The sequence below is a fragment of the Hemitrygon akajei genome, chromosome 27, assembly GCF_048418815.1.
Source record: "Hemitrygon akajei chromosome 27, sHemAka1.3, whole genome shotgun sequence".
Lineage (NCBI taxonomy): Eukaryota > Metazoa > Chordata > Chondrichthyes > Myliobatiformes > Dasyatidae > Hemitrygon > Hemitrygon akajei.
In genome coordinates this window covers 9,249,891-9,271,882 of record NC_133150.1, presented here as the reverse complement: position 1 = coordinate 9,271,882, position 21,992 = coordinate 9,249,891, and the positions used below count along the sequence as shown (strand labels likewise).

The window sequence follows — 21,992 nt, the reverse complement described above, 5'->3', positions numbered from 1 at the left end:
ACTGGAGACTCCAGTAGTGTAATTGGAGGAACCATATTATAGATGAAGATGAAGAATTAAGAATCTGATTTATTGGCAGGTATATTGTTACTAATATAAATTATTAAATGTGCTGTTTTATGGCAGCAGTACAGTGTAAGCATAATAAATTGTTATGTTACAAAAAAATAAATAAATGGTGCAGAAGAAGAATAGTAAGGTTGTGGTCACCACTCAGAAAGCTGATGGCAGAGAGGAGGAAGCTATTCCTGAAGTGCTGAGTTTGGGTCTTCAGGATAGTATAGTGGTAATGAGAAGAGGGCATATCCTGGGTGGATCCTTAATTAAGGATGCTGCCTTCTTGAGTTGCCACATTTGAAGGTCTCCATGATGCTGGGGAAGCTTGTGCTTGTGATGATATTGGCCGATGCTACAACTCTCTGAAGCTGAATGCAACTCCATGCATTAACACATCCCCACCAGACAGTGATACAACCAGTCAGAAAGCTCACAATAGTGCACCTAATTACTAGGATCTTTGTTGACACACCAAATCTCCTCTGACAGAAGGAGATCTTATGGGAGAAACTGACAGAAAATACAAACAGGATACACATCCGCAAGAAAGTCTGGTTAGTTATTAAAAGCAAAGTAACAAACCACAAGGAGCTTAGCCACATTGCCAGGTGGCAGACCAAATGCTTAAAAATGGCAAACCTCCAAACAAACAGCAGAAAAAGGAGCTGCAAAGGGACATACAAGAAAGAGGAAATAGTTTTAATGACCACTTCACAGTGGAACGAGCCATCAACAACTCCAAGACTGGAATAACGGATGTGGTCCAATAGTTTTATCCAAAATTTGAAGAAAAATACATGCCATCGTATTTCTGAAGCGAGGTAAGCATCACTCAGATCCCGCAGTCATTTTCATTGCTTTGCCTTCTTTACAAATGTTGAGGCTACGCCATCCCCATTCTGATCTTACCCATTCCAAGAAGGTAACTCAACCCTGAGCATGCTGGCTTGCAACCATGCAAGTCACCAGTTGTCCTCATGCTAAACTCTATTGAAGTAAATACAGCATCATTGACGTCACTTTTATTGGCCTCCCAATAACAGATAATCATCAAATCTTGTTTTAAAAATCTACGAAATGATGAGGGACCATCAGTAGAAATGCAAGTCCAGTAATCTATAAAACAACGTCCATCACATCAAACAAGCTCAAGTTCAAGTCTATGGTCATTCACGTGTACTTCCAAATGAAACAATGTTCCTCTGGACCAAAGCACACCTCATAGTACTATAGCTCACACACAAAGTAATATTACCACAGGTAAATCAACAAATAATAAGATGGAGGAAAATGCTGTTGCTTGTACTCGTAAGACAACAGTTTCCACTAGCATTGCCATCACTCTGCCATACCTGCATCCTAGTGCCCAGCACATGTCTCAACGTCCCTGCTTACTAATGTTCACACAACTGACAAACTAGTCTTCCACCAATTGTCTAGCAGCAGAACTATGGGAAGAGGAATTAGTGCAGCTCAAACACATTACTAATGATGTTAATTAACTTCTACTGAAGTATAACAGCCTAGGCTTCCCCTACAGTATATGATTGTGACGTGAATAATTAGAAAAGCATCAAGTGGAACGGTGCCCATATCGGTCACTGTCTGAACCCAGGTTAGCTCTGAGTAACCGCAGACCTTACTCACTAAAAGCAATGAGATGGTGCTTCCTCTTGGGGTGAGGAAAAAATAGTCCTGCTGCAGTATCCTACATAGCCTCTGTACGCAAGGTAGCCACTCAAGAGCAGACACGGTGAAGTGGGACTAGACTACGAGACTCCAGATCTACGGTGGTGCTGAGAGGCAGACTACACAGCACCTTTTGGGATGCACACTCCTCGGGAACGGGCCGTGTTCATTTCGAGAGCCCAGTTCGTGAGTGTTGTCCTGAACCCATCAATAGAAGGAACTATGACTTTGGTGGACAGACACAAGAGGAAGGAAAAAGGGATTTGCAAATCAGATGGAAAAGTAGAATTGAGGCAAACCAATCAAGAGCCACTTGCGCTACTCCAAAGAAAACCGCAGAATGGTAAGAACACACTCAGTCCTTGGCGTCCGTGTCAGCCCGTTGGTCAAACAGCCTAACCTCATCCTTCTTTCCTTGAGCCCTGCAATGTCTTTCTTCAGACCAATCCTTTTGAAAGCAATACAACAAACCAATGTTCATGGCAGCTTCCTCACTGTTATACTCCATGCTTCTACCGTTAATGTGTCTCAAGATTTCATGTGTTGTTTTTAACCATTTTATCAAGCTGCCCTACTTCTTCCTGTTAACTAATTATTTGATCAAAGTTGATCTTCAATTGATCCTGTTATAGTTACTGTTCTAGAGATTTGCTGAATATGCCCGCAGGAAAATGACTGAGTTGTATGTGGTGACATATGTGCTCTGATAATAAAATTTACTTTGAACTTTGAACTTTCAAATCACTCTGGTGGATCACAGGTGCACAATAGCACGTTGTTCCTAATTTACAAATAAGTCATCGAAAGAAACCACAGCAAACAAAACCTGACACTGCCACAGAGAAAGCCGGTCTCATAATATCAAAGCTGAAAGGCTGTCGTGAAGACACAGAGGTCCAGAGTTAGGAGGCTTTTTGTACTTTTAGCACTGCTGTCTCTTCTGACATTCAGAAATATTGATGCAGAAAGTAATTTAAAGGATAAATTATCACTGGCACTTCTGAAGAAAAACATGTAAAGAAGAATATTAGAAAAGGGACCCCATATTGATTGATAAAGGTGTACGGTAGGTAATGATAATCAAGTGAACAGAGACAGGAAGAACACCACCAACAGGCAGTAAAACTAACATTGGGAAACACTCAGCAAATAAGAAGATATTTCATCTCATCATTGCACGTTGTACCAATCTACACTATCTCATTTGATTTCATTTAAAGCATTCTGAATTTCCTTTCCTACCCTTTCAGAGCAGGGCAACACACACAAAATGCTGGAGGAAGTCAGCAGGCCAGGCAGCATCTATGGAAAAAAGGGTCTCGGCCCGAAATGTCGACTGTACTCTTTTCCATAGATGCTGCCTGGCCTGCTGAGGTCCTCCAGCATTTTGTGTGTGTTTCTTTGGATTTCCAGCATCTGCAGATTTTCTCTTGCTTGTGCTTTCAGAACAGGGCTTGTTTTGTACCCCTAGCAACCCACCTACCTATTACTCCCAAATGATGGCTGCACAAAGCTTACCACCAAGAAGTGGATAGCCCTGGGGGAGGAAATTGTTGCAAAGCATGAGCTGACTTTACCTATAAGCCCACGCTGACCATGGGAGCTTTGCTGCTGACTGCAAGACAATAATACAAAGTAAATTTAATATCTTCTTTAATCACTTTTGCTTAAATTAAGTTTGTACTGCAAAAACATGCATGTCCACTCATTTGCAGAAACAGAGCTCCTCTTATCACTATTAGAATCCAAGTCACATCTTAATGGTAAGCAAACACTGAGGAGAAGGACAACAATCTTTGCCAATGTAAATATTGCTAAGAATATTAAAAACAAATACTAGGAACAGCCCAAGGAGGAGAAGTAGACAGATCCAATGACAACATCACAACTGCTAAAAGACCTTTGGATGGGTACCTGCATAGGAAAGGCATAGAGGGATGCAGGCCTAATGCAGACAGGTGGGATCAGCATAGATGGCCAATATGGTTGATGTGAACAAGGTGGGCCACAGGGAGCCATTTCTGTGGTTCTACTTTATGACAGTAACAGTGCAAAGTTCAACCCGGGTGGTGGCACCGAGACATATGACCGTGAACAGACAATAAAAACAGAGATACTGGAAATATCCAGGGTCTGCAAAGGGAAGATAAAATTAACATTTTTTCACATGGGAAAAGTGAAAACTAATTAGCTTAAAATTGCTGAGAAGGGAAGGATCAAACAGAGGAGAGATCTCTCTCCTTCTGCAACTTCTCTCTTCTCCAGTTCTGGTGGAGGGTCTTCAGAACAAAATTTAACTCTACAAGTATTGTCTGGCCTACTGACTATTCCTGGCTTTTTCTGTTTTTATTTCAGATTTCCAGTATCTGCAGTTTCCTTTGGTTTTCTTTGCTTGTAATCTGACAATCTATTCTACACAGCAGGCAGCTATTTCCATGGGAACCATGGAAAAGAACATAATGTGGAGATTAAAACAGGGAAGCAATGCACGATAACCTCCAAATACGATTGGCCAAGACAAACCTTATGCCTCAGTTCGTTAAGATTCCCATGTGGTTAATTAGATTCCTCACGAGCCTTATAGATCAGAATCAAGTTTAATATCATCGGCAAATGTCGTGAAATTTGTTAACTTAGCGGCAGCTGTACAATGCAATACATAATAAATGAAGAATAAATAAATCAGTAAATCAATTATTATATGTATATATACACATATATTAAATAGTTACATTTAAAATAGTGCAAAACCAGAAATAAAAGGTGAGGCAGTGTTCAGGGGTTCAATGTCCATTTAGGAATCGGATGGCAGAGGGGAAGAAGCTGTTCCTGAATCGCTGAGTGTGTGCCCTCAGGCTTCTCTTCCTCCTTCTTGATGGTAACAGTGAGAAAAGGGCATGTCCTGGGTGATGGAGGACACTGACTCTCTGAGGCACCGCTCAGAACCAGCTATTATCTGAATAGTATATTGTTAGGTGGTAACCCAATCACAAACGAGAGATAATCTGCAGATGCTGGAAATCCAAGCAGCGCACACAAAATGCTGGAGGAACTCAGCAGGCCGGGCAGCACCTATGGAAAAAAGTACAGTCGACATTTCGGGCCGAGACCCTTCAGTGGGACTGGAAGGAAAAAGCTGTGGAGGAGATTTAAAAGGGTGAGAGAAACACACGGTGATAGGTGAAACTTGAAGGGGAAGGGATGAAGTAAAGAGCTGGGAAGTTGATTTGAGAAAGGGATACAGAGCTGAAGAAGGGGGAGTCTGATAGAAGAGGGCAGAAGACCATAGAAGAAAGAAAAAGGGGAGGAGCACCAGAGGGAGGCGATGGGTGGGCAAGGAGATAAGGTGAGAGAGGGAAAAGGGCATGGGGAATGGTGAAGACATGGGGGGGGGGGGGGTACGCTGTGGCCACCCATTTTAATTCCACTTCCCATTCCTATTCCAATATGTCTATCCATGGTCTCCTCCACTGTCGTGATGAGGCCACACTCAGGTTGAAGGAACAACACCTTATTTTCCACCTGGGTAGCCTCCTACCTGATGGTATGAACATCAATTTCTCAAACCTCTGGTAATGCCCCCCACCTGCCCCCCCACCGCTGCTCTTTCACCATTCCACATTGCCTTTTCCCTCCCTCATCTTATCTCCTTGCCTGCCCATCGCCTCCCTCTGGTGCTCCTCCCCCCTTTATCTTTCTTCCATGGCCTTCTGTCCTCATCTATCAGACTCCCCCTTCTCCAGCCCTGTATCTCTTTCTGAAGGGTGTCGGCTTGAAACCTCGACTCTTTTCCATAGATGCTGCCTGGCCTGCTGAGTTCTGCCAGCATTTTCTGTGTGTTATTAGGTGGTAAATTACTTAGTGCTCTGCTATCATTACCAAAAGGAGCCGCTATATATTACGATATACTGGATGAAGAACACAGAAATTTAAGTAATCACAGAATTCTTTATTTGCTTAACTATGTTATTGTATTGGTTTTAATTAGCATCCAGGTTAGTTTAAATAAGAAATAAGAATCATAATGAGAAATTAGTTCGCTCCTTGATCCTGCTTCACCACTTCAGAAGGTTTATAGCTGATCTGAACCTGGTCTCAGCACCTCTTCCCTATTCTCTCCCTACAGCCCCCTCACTCCCTTTAGATTTAGTGTTTGTCAGTCTTTGTTTTGAGTAAATTCAGTGACTCTCTCCACAGATCCCTATGGGTAGAGAATTTCAAAGATTCCCATGCAAGATTCTGGTGGAAATGATCAGTATGGATGCTGAGAAAATGTTTTCCATGGTGGAGCTAGTAAGATGGGGGAGCATAATTTTTTGAACAAGAGGTGATCAATTTAAGATGGAGATATGGAAGAATTCCTGATTCTGAAATTATATCTCCTACTTTTAAATACCTCCACAAGGAAAACATCTTTCCAGTGTCCATCCTAACAACTTCCCTCAGACTTCCACATTTCATTAACATCACCTCTCACTCTTCTTAAAGATCATCCCAGAACTGGTGTTTATTTCTTTCAATAATAGACGTTTAACCGATGATGTTGTCTAGGAGTTAGTGGAAAACAGTGGAGTTGTTTACAGCAACACAGTATAATGGGCTTACATTGTGAGTAAGTCCACTGCCTCATTTGGCCGTATAATTGTGCTTGGATGAGTGACAGTTGAACTTGAACTTCACCTGAATTTCCAGGAGCATTATAAAAGAGTGTCAGTGAATGCCTGTGCCCTTGCTGTTACCAGAGCAACCAAGGTGATAAACAACGTCACAGTGCCTCCTAACTGGCAACACAAAAAGCAAACATTAATTCCAATTCCATAAGACCATAGACCATAAGGACTAGGAGGGGGATGGGGCCATTTGGCCCTTTGACCTTTCTCTGCCATTTCATCACAGCTGATTTACTTCCCCTCTTAATCCCATCCTCCAGCCTTCTCCACATAACCTTTGAGGCCTTTACTGATCAAAAATATATCAACCCCTGCTTCAAATATACCTAATGACTGGCCCCCACAGCCATCGATGGCAATGAATTCCATGGATTTCCCACCCTCTGGCTAAAGAAACACCCCCTCATCTTGTTCTAAGGAGATGTTCTTCTATTCTAAGGCTGAGCCCTCTGGTCCTATGCCCTCCCACTATTGGAAACATCCTCTCCAAATCTACTCTATCTAGGCCTTTCAATATCCAATAGATTTGAATGAGACCCCCCTCCCTATTCTTTTACACTCCAGTAAGTATAGGTCCAGAGCCACCAAACATTCTTCATAGATTTACCCTTTCACTGCCATAATCATTAACATGAACCTCCTCTGGATGCACTCCAATGCCAGCCTATTCTTTCTCTGAAATGAGGACTAAGTCTGCTCACAATGCAGTCTGGCCAATGCCTTATAAATCCTCAGCATTACATCCTTGCTCTTATATTCTGATTCTCCTGAAATTAATGCTACCATTGCATTTGCCTTCCTTACTATTGACTCAACCTGCAAGTTAACTATTAGGGAATCCTCCACTAGGATTCCAATATCCTTTGCACCTCTGACTTCTGAATTCACTCTCGATTTAGAAAATAGCCTATGCCTTACTCGTCCAAATCCTTCTGCAGACTTCCTGCTTTCTCAATGCTACCAGCCTTGCCATCTGATCTTGGTGTCATCCACAAACTTGGGTACAAAGCTATCAATTCTGTCATGCAGATCCTTGACATTTAACATGAAAAGTAGTGTACCCAAGCCCATACCCTACGGAACACCACTAGTCACTCCCTTTCATTTCCACTGTTTGCCTCCTGCCTGTCAGCCCATCTTCAATCCGTGCTAGATTCTTTGCTGCAGTACTATGGGCTTCTATTTTGTTTAGCAGCCTCACGTGTGGCCCTTGTCAAATGCCTTCTGAAGATCCAACTAAACAGCTTCCATTGACTCTCCTGCTTGTCTGTCCTGCTTGTTATTTCCTTAAAGAATTCCAACAGATTTGTCAGGCAAGATTTTCCCTTAAGGAAACCATGTTGACTTCAGGCTATTTTATCATGTGTCTCCAATTACCCTGAGACCTCATCCTTAGTAATGGATCTAACATCCTCCCAACAACTGAAGTTTGGAATACTGGCCTATATTTACTTGTCCTTTGCCTCCCTCCCTTCTGAGAGAGTGGAGTGACATTTACAATTTTCCAATCCTCTGGAACCATTTCAGAACCTCATGATCATTACTGATACCTCCACAATCTCTTCAGTTACTTCTTTTAAAACTCTGGGGTACAGTCAATCCAGTCCAGGTGACTTACCTTCCTTCAGACCTTTCAGCTTCCCAACACCTTCTCCTTAGCAATAACAACTACACTCACCTCTGCCCCCAACAAAGGACATCTCATAATTTATCCAGAAATGCAATCTTTGTCCAACAACATATATATGTATAATATATTGAATATTATGCTATTTTCTTATATTAATATATTTTTATTTTCAAAATCACAACATATTCTTCCACTGTAGAGTTAAAATCGAACATATGTGATTATTAGATACTTGCCTCCAATATCATTTTGAATGCTGATTTTTTAATATAAGATGGCACGTTGGTATGACTTTCTTCAACAGGAATGAATGCCAAACACTTTACCTGTCAAATGTTAACTCTGAATTTAATTATGTCTGAACTATTTTCTTCTGCAGGGAAATAAATGTCAAATTTCTGAGCTTGAAAATGATTTCAATGTACAGTATTATTTTCATGAAAGCATCTTTAAAAAACACTCTCAATTGTTATGCAGGCAGACTGTATTTTCTGGGTGGGATAGGAATCATGATACAAATAGAAATGGTATAAATGCAGAGTATATGGAAGATTAGAACTCAGTCAATTCCAAATCTCAGCTAAATTAACTTGGATTTAGTTGAATGCTTATGCTGAAATGAATCTTGATTTTGACCTTCCAGATAAGAAGTGAGGGTCTTTCTTAAATCAATATTGTTATGAATGCATAATTCTGAACTATAGAAAAAGACATGCTTTTTGAAATCTAATTTTACGTTCTGATAGCTGGAAACTGGGCTTCAGTTATGAATCAGGACATGAGATTCTGTACGTGCACCATCTGAAACAACTCAAGCTAACACTACGTTAGTTTCTTCACACGAGTGAGCAGAGTAAGTGCATTCTTCTCAACTTCACCTTTAGTCTGCAGGCTCAGTTCCATTACTTTAATGTGAACAATATTAGATTTCTGCTGTAAAGCAGGAACCCTGTTGGGAATCCAGATGCATAAACCTAGAGCAAAACGGTCACTTAATATCTTCCAGTAAGGAGGGGGTTGGTAAAGTGAGTCAACAGAGGATTTGTAAATAAGGGTGAACATTTTTTTAAAGTTTAGATGCTGGCTACCAACGGACAACAGTGATTTCAATGAGTTAAAGGAAAGATAGGAACAGTCATGTTTAGAATTAACCAAGGCATGAGTGAGATTTTCAGCAGTTGGTTGATGCAGGGAAGCTGTTGGTTAAGGTTATGGAGGAAGAAGTAAGTAGTCTTGCGATATATACATAGGTGTGGGAACAATATCACAGTGCAAACAAAACTGCAACCCTTCTGTGACCCCTTTGCCCACTCTCCTAAGCTCCAAGTCCTACAGAATCCCTGCCTCTGTCCCTCCACCAGTCTTTGTATCATCTACAAACCTGACCACAATGCCATCATTTCTTTCATCCAGATCATTAACGCATAAAATGAGAAGTTGTATTCTCAATCTGACACCTACAGAAGACAACTAGTCACTTGCAGCCATCACTATCCTCTGCGTTCTGCCAGTCAACCTATCTTTGGTCCATGCCAGTAGCTTTCCCATAACATGGAGTCTTGTTTAGTTGCCTCCTCACAAAACTGTCACCAAATTGCCTTGCTTTTCTACAAAAAGGAAAAATTATTATTTTAATAAATGACAATCAATTTTAAAACTAATATTTACTTCTCAGAAAAAGCAGTATACTTCTTCGTGGTGTAGAATTCTGTTTTCTGTCACCTAGCCATTTATTCAAAGCAGTTCAATTAATTTGATTTTATGAGGTCCAGTCCCTTTTGAAGGCTACAGCTTTAGGTTCGGAGATACCAGTCGCTACACGGAATCCAGGCATGAACTCCGGAAAGCCATTAAGGGCGCCAAGAGGCAATATCGAGCCAAGTTGGAAGCCCAGGCTAACCAGAGGGATGCCAGTAGACTATGGCAGGGTCTAAATGAGCGCAAAGAAAAGGCTGGGAATATCAATAACTCTAGCACTTCTCTTCCTGATGAACTTAACGTATTCTACACAAGATTCGAACAGAAGAGGAGCGTCCTGCCCCCTCCGGATGAACCGGACCTGGTGGCATTGAGATTCATCGTCACCGAAGAAGATGTTAGAAGAGCCTTCCTGAAGATAAATCTAAGGAAGGTGACAGGCCCAGATGGCGTCCCGGGACGGGTTCTCCAGGCCTGTGCAAGCGAGCTAGCTGGAGTGTTTGCTGACATCTTCAACTGCTCCCTGCTTCAGTCTAAGATCCCCTCATGTTTTAAGAAGGCAACGATAATCCCGGTGCTGAAGAAAAGCAAGGTGGCATGCCTGAATGACTACCGACCTGTGGCTCTAACATCAATTGCTATGAAGTGCTTTGAGCGATTGGTTATGGCACACATCAACCATAACCTGCCGGTCAACCGCTACGCTTTGCAATTCGCCTACCGGAGCAACAGGTCAACGGCAGATGCCATCTCTCTGGCACTACATTCCTCCTTAGAACACCTGGAGAATAAAGACGCATATGTAAGGCTCCTTTTCATCGACTTTAATTCAGCTCTGCCTTTAATACCATCATTCCAAATATACTGATTCCTAAACTCCGCTACCTGGGTCTTAGCATTCAGATCTGCAGCTGGATCTTTAACTTCCTCACAGACAGGACCCAGTCTGTAAAAATAGGGGACAAGCTCTCCTCTACAATCACTCTGAGCACCGGTACCCCACAAGGCTGTGTACTCAGCCCCCTGCTGTACTCACTGTACACCCATATTTGTGTAGCCAAGTTTCCATCAAACTCAATATATAAGTTTGCTGATGACACCACAGTTGTAGGCCATATCTTGAATGATGAGTCTGAGTACAGAGAGGAAATTAAGAACCTGGTGGCATGGTGCGAAGACAATAACCTATCCCTCAACGTCAGCAAGATGAAGGAAATGGTTGTTGACTTCAGAAGGAGTAGCGGACCGCATGACCCCATCTACATCGGTGGTGCGCAGGTGGAACAGGTCAAAAGCTTTAAGTTCCTCAGGGTGAATATCACAAATGACCTCACTTGGTCTAACCAAGCAGAGTCCACTGCCAAGAAGGCCCACCAGCGCCTTTACTTCCTGAGAAAGCTGAAGAAATTTGGCCTGCTCCCTAAAACCCTCACTAATTTTTATAGATGCACCGTAGAAAGCATTCTTCTAGGGTGCATCACAACCTGGTATGGAAGTTGTCCTGTCCAAGACCGGAAGAAGCTGCAGTAGATCATGAACATAGCCCAGCACATCACACAAACCAATCTTCCATCCTTGGACTCAACTTTACTCCGCACACTGTCGGAGCAGTGCTGCCAGGATAATCAGGGATAAGTCCCACCCAGCCAACACACTTTTTGTCCCACTTCCCTCCGGGACAAGGTTCAGGAGCATGAAGATACGTACGGCCAGATTTGGGAACAGCTTCTTTCCAACTGTGATAAGACTGCTGAACAGATCCTGACCCGGATCTGGGCCGTACCTTCCAAATATCCGGACTTGACTTGCAGTACCGTACTTTCCCTTTTCTATTTTCAAATTATGATTTATAATTTAAATTTTTATGATATTTACTTTGATTTGTACTTCAGGGAGCGCGAAGCACAGAAACAATTATCGCTGTGATGATTGTACGCTCTAGTATCAATTGTTTGGTGACAATAAAGTATGTGTGTTTGTATCTGTATTTTGGTCCCACTTGTAAAACATTTGAAATTGTACATGACATATTTTTAACAAGACCCCAAGCATAAAAGTGTGGTCATGTCAGTATTTTATATGCATGGCAATTGTAACATGATGCTTAAAATCAGAATTATTTAATTGGAAATATTTCCTGGTGAATTCTGCAAATAAACAAATATCCCAGCAATGTCCCACTTTCTGTCATTATAGATTCAGACGGTACTTCAACATCGCACCAGCCAGTTAACCCACTGACCTGTACGGCTTTGGGATGTGAGGGGAAGCCAGAACACTCAGAAAAAAACACCACCGCTCGCAGGAAGGACGTGCAAACTCCACAGAGACAGCACTCGAGGTCAACAATGAGCCCGGGTCACCGGAGCAGTGAGACAGAGGCACTATTAGCCGTGACACGGTACTTTGTTACTCAGTGGAAAATGCACGAAATTGTAGATCATAATGGTGTAACATTTGCTGATGGGGGAGCTTTCAAAAGCAGCTCTAGAATTCAAAAGACTCATGGGAGCTGAATTGAAAAAATAAAGAGTGGAAATCTGGCTGAAACGAGAGTTTTAAAAATCTGTGTATATATGGGATGTACTGCCTCTAAATGCATTTAATTCCTTTAGAAGAAAATTGAGAAAATATTTGATTAAGGCTAGAACCATAATAAGCAGTATAAATTTTAAAAATACTCTTAGGAACACAGTGATGTAAAATTTCTCTGTGAATATAGCTAGTCAGAGTTGGAAAATACAGTCTGCACTGTTAAACTGACTTAGTGAAGTTTTGGTTGATTACTTTAGGAGTGTGAAAAAGAAAGTTCACACAGATCTATGTTCCCTCAGGAGAAGTGATTAAGTGTTCCCTGTAATTTTCACCCCTGCTGGGTCACGAGTGAAAGAGTCACTTGTGCCACTGCTGTAATTATACCCTGGGCTGTCATAAATGTTTCATTTAATCACTCTCTGTCCTCATTCATGGCAATAAGCAACAGCTTACGATAACACAGCAAAAAGGTAATAGATGAGCAAGTTCCAATTGCCTCACTCAAAGCAAACATAATCACATTGTGTATGATGTGGTCCAATGCATTATATTTTAATTTTCTCAGTAGCTGAACATCCTAGTGGACATATAAAACACTGGCTCCTATAAGTCTGTGGCATAAAATGTGATAGTGCATAAAAAAATATTGGGGCATACTGTCTCAGTCCTCCATGCTTATAACACTCACAGAGGCTGCTGGCATGAGCAATTGACATGCAACCCATGTTGTTTCTGCAACAGTGTTTTACAGACTTGCTGCATGTGAATAGCACGGGCCTTAACCAGAGGGGTAAGCCTTGTTGCTGTGTTCTTAAAAGACCCAAACCTAGTTGGCTCACTGCCAAGGAGTCTAGCAATGATTCTAGGCTTTGCTAGTGAACTATGCTGGTGACCAGTTCACACCAGCATCAGAAATCTCCATTGGTAAAACAAGACACTTGCCCATCCCATCATTACACTTATGTCCATCTTGCTGCCTGACTCTTCCATGATATTTTTCTCCCAATCTGGAATTTCTAGGAAACCTGTCCTCAGTCCACCACGCATCATTTAACTCTCAAAGCTCCCAACCCTTACCGTTCCCTCCATTGTTACTCCACAACCATCCCCTGCGCTTTGACAGCCTCTCCCAGTGAGCCCCCTGGTTTTCCAGATCCTTAGCTTCAACCACTCACCACCCCTCCCACAGGATCTTTCCCAGCCATTGGTCTCCACCCACAATGAAATTCTTTCCATCGTGGGATGATAATAAGGTTTATCATGTTTTTGCATGAATATACTTGCAGGCCTGGCATTTCTGATATTAACATGTACAACTCTTTTAGCGCTCTGCTTGTTTCTGGCTTTGAACAAAGGTACCCCCATTGTGCAAGTCCACCGTATGCTCTTATGAGTTGATGAATGTTTAAGCCAATACATTTCTGACCAGAAAAACAAGTTCTAGTTCAAGTTTATTGTCATCTGACTACACATATATACAACCAAACGAAACAAGGTCCCTCCGGACCATGGTGCACCCACAGAACATACATCACACACGTCCCACAAAATAAAATAAGTTAATAAAATATCATTCTGAAAGCAGGTAGTGTGCAGCGTGGGTAAACAGCAAACAGTAAGCAGTTCACCGTCTCAGCGACGAGACCTGCTGGTGGTAGGTTATTCAATAGTCTTACAGCCTGAGAGAGAAAGCTGGGTTACCTTGTCAGGCAGTCCTAGTCCTGATGCTCCCGTGTACAGTCATAACTTTAGATCGTGAAGAAACCCTTACTGCTCAGGTGATGATATACTTCGTGAATTTCTTAGTATAAGCTTCAAGTGATATGATAGAGCTAATTAAAAACCTAAAGCACTGAAGCTTCACAATGCTCCCAAAACCAAAATCACATTATTAAGTGTGGGATCTTGTTGTTCACCCTTTGCTGCTATGATCCCTTCATTACAATGTTGACTTGGCATCAGAAACATTGACTTCGTAGTGCTGCGGGATTTTGTTGAGTACAAATTCCAATCAACTGCACACAAACAATGTGTCTACTAACTATTCTATGGTCAAGAGATGAAATAGTTTGTAGGCCCATTATGATTTTTCTAATTCTACTCTTCCTGCATAAAAAGCAATTCTTTTCTTCACTGCTTAAATAAGAAATGCTGAAGCCTTTCTACTGATATTTTTTTCTCTATTGTAGCTTTGGTATGGCAGGGCAAAATTACTTATCTCAGATTTCCTTTATGTAAAAGTCCAGAAACACGTATGGCACCAAATAGTCAAAATCTCAATGTATCAGTCATAATGAATTAATTCACATTATATTCTCCTCAACTTTTCAAATATTGGTTCAACATGGAGAATTTTTGCATCATTTTCAAAAGAGTTAATAACAGGGTTTTCCTGAGGTTATGAAGCTTTGCAATGATTCGATGTCCTCCACTGATTTTAGTTGGGCACTCGAAGTAAGTATCTTCTGTTTTAATATAAAACAATGTAACTACAATCTGCTTTTCTATGTTTTATTACATTAATTGTATTGTTTTCAGTGCATTTTTTAAATCTACCACTGAGGAATTCACAATAAAAATGTAAAATCAGACTGATTTGAACTACTCTTCCCGTCGTGATTAACTTGACAACACTGCCAGCAAGAAGAAAGGTCCCACCAAAATAAAGCTCTTTTAAAAAGGGTTTGTTTTTATATAAAGTTGCCGTTAGGGTTCAACAAAGCCCAAACATCTTACAGCCGACAAAGTACATTTTAATATTGAACCTAACAATAGTTAAAATCATTTGCTTAGTATAATTTCCCCCCAAATTTTCTAAGTCACACTTTGCCCATAGAACATGATGAATAAAACTTTGTAATCAGGAGCTGAGCCACACAGGCTTGCCTTTAGAAATTTTGATACAGGCCCATGAAAAGTAAAGGAATGTGTTTGAAGAATTTTACTCCAACTTAGCCCCGTTCCGAGATAGTTCAATAGTTCCTTAATCGTTCAATAATGTTTTTGCTTTCTCCTGTTTCACATCTAGTAGCTACCCTACTACAATAGCAACCGTAATTAGTTAGTAGAATTCACTGACCTGTAATTGAATAATTGTTGGAGTTTCATAGCACTCGCATTTTCAGAGACCTTTCGAAAAACAGCTGCTGATCCTGTGTGCAGAGTACATTGTGTGCAATGGAAAATCTTGGCCCGCTTGGTAGATTTTAAGAGCATTAACTTTGAAGCATGTTTAATGATATTTTCCTGTTTGCTCTATTTATTTTGGCAAAATATAGCCAAGTTCTACAAGAGTTAATCTTTACAGCGGATCTCTGTAAAGTTATTTTATGGTGCTGCAGCCGACCAGTTTCCAGGATTCTATTCAAATTACAGCAAAGTTAAAATGAGGCTGCTGTGTCAAAAATTGCCCGAAGTAAGTTTGAAAGTTTAACTCTGGATGTCACCTATCGTTTGCAGATCACTTGCACTCAGCTTCTCATTTCTCTTGCCTATATTGATTCAGTCCTAGAATAGTCTATTATTCTAAATCCTGAAGGTCAAAGGATATGGAGATTAGGGACGATGATCAGCCTTGATGCTTATGATTGAGTGAGCATGTTCGAGAGGTCATATTTCCTACTCCAGCTCCTTTCCTTATGTTTTTAACATCACTTGCCACTGTTAGATGAACCCCAAGAATATATGCCTTTCTAAACTCCCCCGTCTTTGTAGCTGTCAGATTCGTAGACTGGAAAGGGAATAACCATTCTGTCTTCTTACCCTAAGAAACACAAATCTCTATATTTCAATTTGGACCTCTCATACATAAAGAAGAATATTCTTTGATGTTTTTTTTTAATTGGCCAGATGCCCAAGAATTAACTATTTGTTTCACTGAATTTTAGCTACATCTGGATTATTCTTTGAATTGAATGGCACAGGTTTCATTGTTTGAACAGCTTCCATGGGTACACTGAGATTATATGCATTCCCCCATTTCCAGAAAGAGGTACCCTAAAATATTCCTCCTAGAATCGGTTGGAGCTTAAAAGAGTTCAGAAGGAACTCAGAGTACAGATCAGGGGGGCAAAGGAGCAGTATAGGAGGAAGCTAGAACAAAAGCTGCAGAACAAAAGCATGAAGGAGGTGTGGGATGGGATGAAGATCATCACCGGATGCGGTGCAAAGCGGGGGGCAAACATAAGTGGAGATGTGGAGAAAGCAAACCAGCTGAATAACTTCTTCAATAGGTTCGACAGCACAATCTCATCCTCACCGCAGAACTCCACACCAGGCTTGTCTTTCTACTCGTCCTCCCTCTTACTTCCCTCACAGGAAAATAGCCACTCACAGGAGACCTTACCCACGCCCAGGATTACAGCTGCACAGGTGAAAGGTCAACTGAGGAAGATCTGTACCAGCAAGGCGGCTGGACCGGATGGAGTATCCCCACGATTACTGAGGGCCTGTGTGACTGAGCTGGGAGAACCCCTACAGCGCATCTTCAACATGAGCCTGGAGCAGAGAAGAGTACCCAGACAGTGGAAAACATCCTGTATTGTCCCGGTACCGAAGAAACCACAACCAAAGGAGTTGAATGACTTCAGACCTGTTGCCTTGACATCGCACGTGATGAAGACCATGGAGCGGCTGATAATACAGAATCTGAGGCACAAACCAGGCACGCCCGGGATCCTCTTCAGTTTGCGTATAAGGAGAAGGTGGGAGTGGAGGATGCTATCACGTATTTGCTGCACAAATCCCTCTCTCACCTGGATGGGGTCAGTGGTGCTGTGAGGATTACATTCCTGGACTTCTCTAGTGCCTTTAACACCATCCAGCCCAGGATCTTAAGGCACAAACTAACGGAGATGGGAGTAGACTCTCACATGGTGGATTGGATAGTGGACTACTTGACAGATAGACCTCAGTATGTGCGGTTGGGAGACTGTAGGTCTGACACGGTGGTCAGCAGCACAGGAGCGCCACAGGGGACTGTGCTCTCTCCGGTCCTGTTCACCCTGTACACATCAGACTTCCAATATAACTCGGAGTCCTGCCATGTGCAGAAGTTCGCTGATGACACGGCCATAGTGGGGTGTGTCAGGAATGGACAGGAGGAAGAGTATAGGAAACTGATACAGGACTTTGTGATATGGTGCAACTCAAACTACCTGCGTCTCAATATCACCAAGACCAAGGAGATGGTGGTGGTCTTTAGGAGATCTAGGCCTCATATGGAGCCAGCGATCATGAATGGAGAATGTGTGGAGCAGGTTAAGACCTACAAGTATCTGGGAGTGCAGTTAGACGAGAAGCTAGACTGGACTGCCAACACAGATGCCTTGTGCAGGAAGGCACAGAGTCGACTGTACTTCCTTAGAAGGTTGGCGTCATTCAATGTTTGTAGTGAGATGCTGAAGATGTTCTATAGGTCAGTTGTGGAGAGCGCCCTCTTCTTTGTGGTGGCGTGTTGGGGAGGCAGCATTAAGAAGAGGGACGCATCACGTCTTAATAAGCTGGTAAGGAAGGCGGGCTCTGTCGTGGGCACAGAACTGGAGAGTATGACATCGGTAGCAGAGCGAAGGGCGCTGAGTAGGCTACGGTCAATCATGGAAAACCCTGAACATCCTCTGCATAGCACCATCCAGAGACAGAGAAGCAGGTTCAGCGGCAGGTTGCTCCTCAGACAGGATGAAGAGATCATTACTCCCCAATGCCATTCGGCTTTACAATTCAACCGCCAGGGGTAAGATATGTTAAAGTGCCGGGGTCAGGACTGAGCTTAAGTTACCATTCAATGTATTTTAGTAAACTATTTAAGAACTTTTTAAAAGCTATTTATTAATGCTTTTTGAGAGGGTGATTTTAGATGCATATCATATTATACTGAGTTAAGTATTGTATGTAATTAGTTTTGCTACAATAAGTGTATGGGACATTGGAAAAAATGTTGAATTTCCCCATGGGGATGAATAAAGTATCTATCTATCTATCTATCTATCTAGAATGCTCTAAGGTCATTTAAACTTTATTTGTGTTTACTAAAAATCAACAACTTACTAAGTCCTGAAGAGTTTTGACCCGAAACTTTGGTAGTTTATTCATTTCCACAGATGTTGCCTGACCTACTGAGTTCCCCCAGCAATTGTGTGTGTCGCATCTTCCTAATGCAACCTTCTTATTGCAGTATCAACAAAAAAGCCTGGGAGTTCCCAGCAGTTTTAGGGTCCAAAAAGGCTCATTAGAAATACGATCAGTATGTGACTTTGTCACAATGGTATCATGATAATAACACAAACCATAATTATAAATGGGACCAGAAAATGATATAAATAGCTGTACATCTGTCGTTAGGCCAATGCTAATAATCTAACGACATGAGTTCAAATTCGATCTTGGGAGTCTGTGAGTTTGAATACATTTTTTTAATCATTAAATTAACAAGCTGTCATCTCTTCAATATGCCATCTGTTTCAGTAGTGTAGTTCAGGGAAATAAATATGTTATTCTATCTATCTACCTTATCAAGACCAGTTGTAACCTAACTCCCCAGGCAAGCCATTCAGTTGGAAGCCGTGAAGATTGCAACTAGAGAATGTAAAAACAAAGATCGTGAACCAACTGGACCAACCTGGCAGAGTCCTCGTTACTAACCTCTGAGAATTAGTAGAGAACTGTCTCACAGGCTGTGGTCCACTGGTTGGTACAGGCACTTGAACATGTGGAGGATCAGAGAGATCATGGTGTCTGTGTCCATAGGACACTCAAAGCTGCTGCACAGGTTGACAGTGTTGATAAGGTGTATAGTGTGTTGGCCTTCATCAACTGTTGGATTCAGTTCAAGAGCCGTGAACTAATGTTACAGCTATAGGTGAGGTAATGTTACCTTGATCAGACCCCACTTGGAGTACTGTGCTCAGTTCTGGTCGCCTCACTACAGGAAGGATGTGGAAACTCTAGAAAGGGTGCAGAGGAGATTTACAAGGATGTTGCCTGGATTGGGGAGCATGCCTTATGAGAATAGGTTGAATGAACTTGGCCTTTTCTACTTGGAGCGACGGAGGATGGGAAGTGACCTGATAGAGGTGTACAAGATGATGAGAGGCATTGATCGTGTGGGTAGCCAGAGGCTTTTTCCCAGGGATGAAATGGCTAGCATGAGGGGGCATAGTTGTAAGGTGCTTGGAAGTAGGTACAAGAGGATGTCAAAGGTAAGTTTTTCACACAGAGTGGTGGGTGTGTGGAATGGTGGTGGAGGCGGATACAATAGGGTCTTTTAAAAGCCGCTTAGATAGGTACATGGAGCTTTGAAATATAGAGAGTATGCAGTAGGGTAATTCTAGGCAGTTTCCAGAGTAGTTTACATGGTCAGCACAACATTGTGGGCCGAAGGGCCTGTACTGTGCCATAGATTTTTATCTTCTATGAATGCTGAACATAACATTAACTGATTTTGACTTAAGCATCACTTGAACATTATAGTCATCAACTCTGTAAAATGAACTGAAGTATGATAATGACAATGTTGCTAGGTTAACCAGGTGGTGCAGTTTCTTGAAGTAATAGCAACATTAAGTTAATACTTTCATTATACACGTACAATATACACAGGGCACAAACCAGGCCACATCCTTTCCCCTTTTAAAAAAAAATAAGAACTTGCTTAAGAAGAAAGTAAAGACAAGAGATTCTGATGATGCTGGAAATGTTGAACAACACACACAAAATGCTGGAGGAATTGAACAGGTCATCAGGTAGCATTTATGGAGAGAAGCAAACAGTCAACGTTTTGGGCCAAGTGCTAACCCTTCGCTCTGTCTGCCACAAAGGTGGGATGTCATGGTGAACACCCATTTCAATTTGATTTCCTATTCCCTTTCTGATATGACAGCCCATGGCCTCCTCTACCGCAAAGATGAGGCCACACTCAGGTTGGGCGAGCAACATCTCATATTCCATCTGGGTAGCCTCCAACCTAATGGCATGAACATCAATCTTTCTAAATTCCGGTAATTTCTCCCCTCCCCTTTGTTCCATTCTCCATTCGAGTTCCACTCTCACCCTTTTCTCTTCTCCTGACTTCCCTATCACCTCCCTCTGATGACGTTCCTCCTTCCCTTTCTTCCCTTTCATCTGACTTCTCCAACCAGATTCCTTCTTCATCAGCTCTTTTCCACCTATCACCCGTCAGCTTCTTGCATCTCCGATCACCTGCCAACTTGTACTCCTTCCCCACTCTCCCCATTGTCTTATTCTGGCTTTTTCTCGCTTCCTTTCCAGTCCTGATGCAGGGTATTAGCATGAAAAGTCAACTGTTTATTCCTCTCCATTGATGCTGCCAGACCTTCTGAGTTCCTCTGACCAATGTTCCCTCTAAGGTTTGGGCGTGTGTGCACAATCATCTTTTGCTACTAGCACACAAAGGAATTTAAACTACTCACAAAAGGTCGTCCCCCTCTACTTCGCTGACGTCTTAAGTATATTACACAGCTACATTTCCTTTTCTGGTTTCTGATGTGGACAATGTTGACAACATAGAGTTTGCGATGATTTGTCTGCAGATTTTAGAACTGGCTTATTTATACAGTTTTTATTGAAGTAATTATTGATGCACTATGTTGAATTCCAAAGAAGCAGAGGACATGCAGCACAAAAGAACTGCAAGTTCATTTAAAGCGGAATGGCTTAATGAAACAGTGGAAACTGCTACACTGAAAGCTCATGAGGTCAGGAATGTGCAGCTACGAGAAATATTTATGCACAATACAGAAATTGGTGCTACGTGTGTGGTGTTGCAATGCAAAATTTGCTGGAGAATTTGCAAGTGGGAAGGAGTGGAATAATACTTAAAAACTTTTCTTTCGAAGTGTCATTTAGCAAGTAAATCACATATGGACGGTGTGCTTAATCCTTCATTACCTGCTGCAGGCCTGCTACGTATGTTTTGTGAGAGTGCAGATGAACGAGAGTGAAAATGATCAAACCCAGAGGGGATCAAAGTTCTCATTGACAGAGTGTTTTTTGCGGTTAAAATGAATACTTCTATATATAAAATTCGGCGCGCACGTTCTGGGCTTAAGATTGCACAGCACAAGATATTTACGCACACTGGTCATTACGAATTAGAGGGAACATTGCCTCTGGCACTGTCCAGTTAGGTGAACGTTTCACATGAAGTCACAATTCACAGCCATTTGCATAAGTTTGAAATGTGAAAGCCTTCGTTATCTGTACAACGCTGTTTATTTTTACAGGTTTGTAACACATGTCAATCATCAAGTTTAAAGCAAATTACATCCAAGAAATTATATACAAAATATTAACACCTTAATCCAATTTTCAGACTTCATAATCATAAGGCTTTCCATGGCCTCTCACTTAGCCCAGTGTCTTAATTTAATTCTTATTTTCCTCCTGATATTCAGAGATGATAGTCTAAGGATATTCCTGGATCTTATTTATCTCATCTTTGTTAGATTTACCGTTACATCCTGACGCAAAGTGCCTCAGACCTGTTTCTGCCATACTTGGGGTGACCCTCCATTGTGCAGCTACTACTTGACTTCCCAGTGACCCTCCAATCTCCCGAGGGTGAATTATCTGCTGTTCTGGGTTCCAGTATTACTGTCAGAGTGCTATGCATTCTTCTTCCATCTTGTTCTGTCCTATTTGCAATTAAATGTCCTCTGCTAGAAATTCCAAGATCAGCATCAGTCCAGACTCCTAAT

At 41.8% G+C, this 21,992-nt stretch overlaps 1 protein-coding gene across 4 annotated transcripts in view; it reads right to left on the bottom strand.

Annotated features, from left to right (window-relative positions):
* tspan18b (tetraspanin 18b) overlaps positions 1–21,992 on the bottom strand; it is a 182,670-nt gene that overhangs the window by 96,786 nt on the left and 63,892 nt on the right. The window contains exon 1 of one of the 4 annotated variants that reach the window (XM_073030354.1): positions 15,359–15,561. The exons of the other annotated variants lie outside the window; for them this stretch is intronic. The gene's annotated coding sequence lies outside the window, so the exon portion shown is untranslated. Of the gene's footprint in view, positions 1–15,358; positions 15,562–21,992 lie in introns of those variants that run through there. 4 annotated transcript variants of the gene reach the window in all.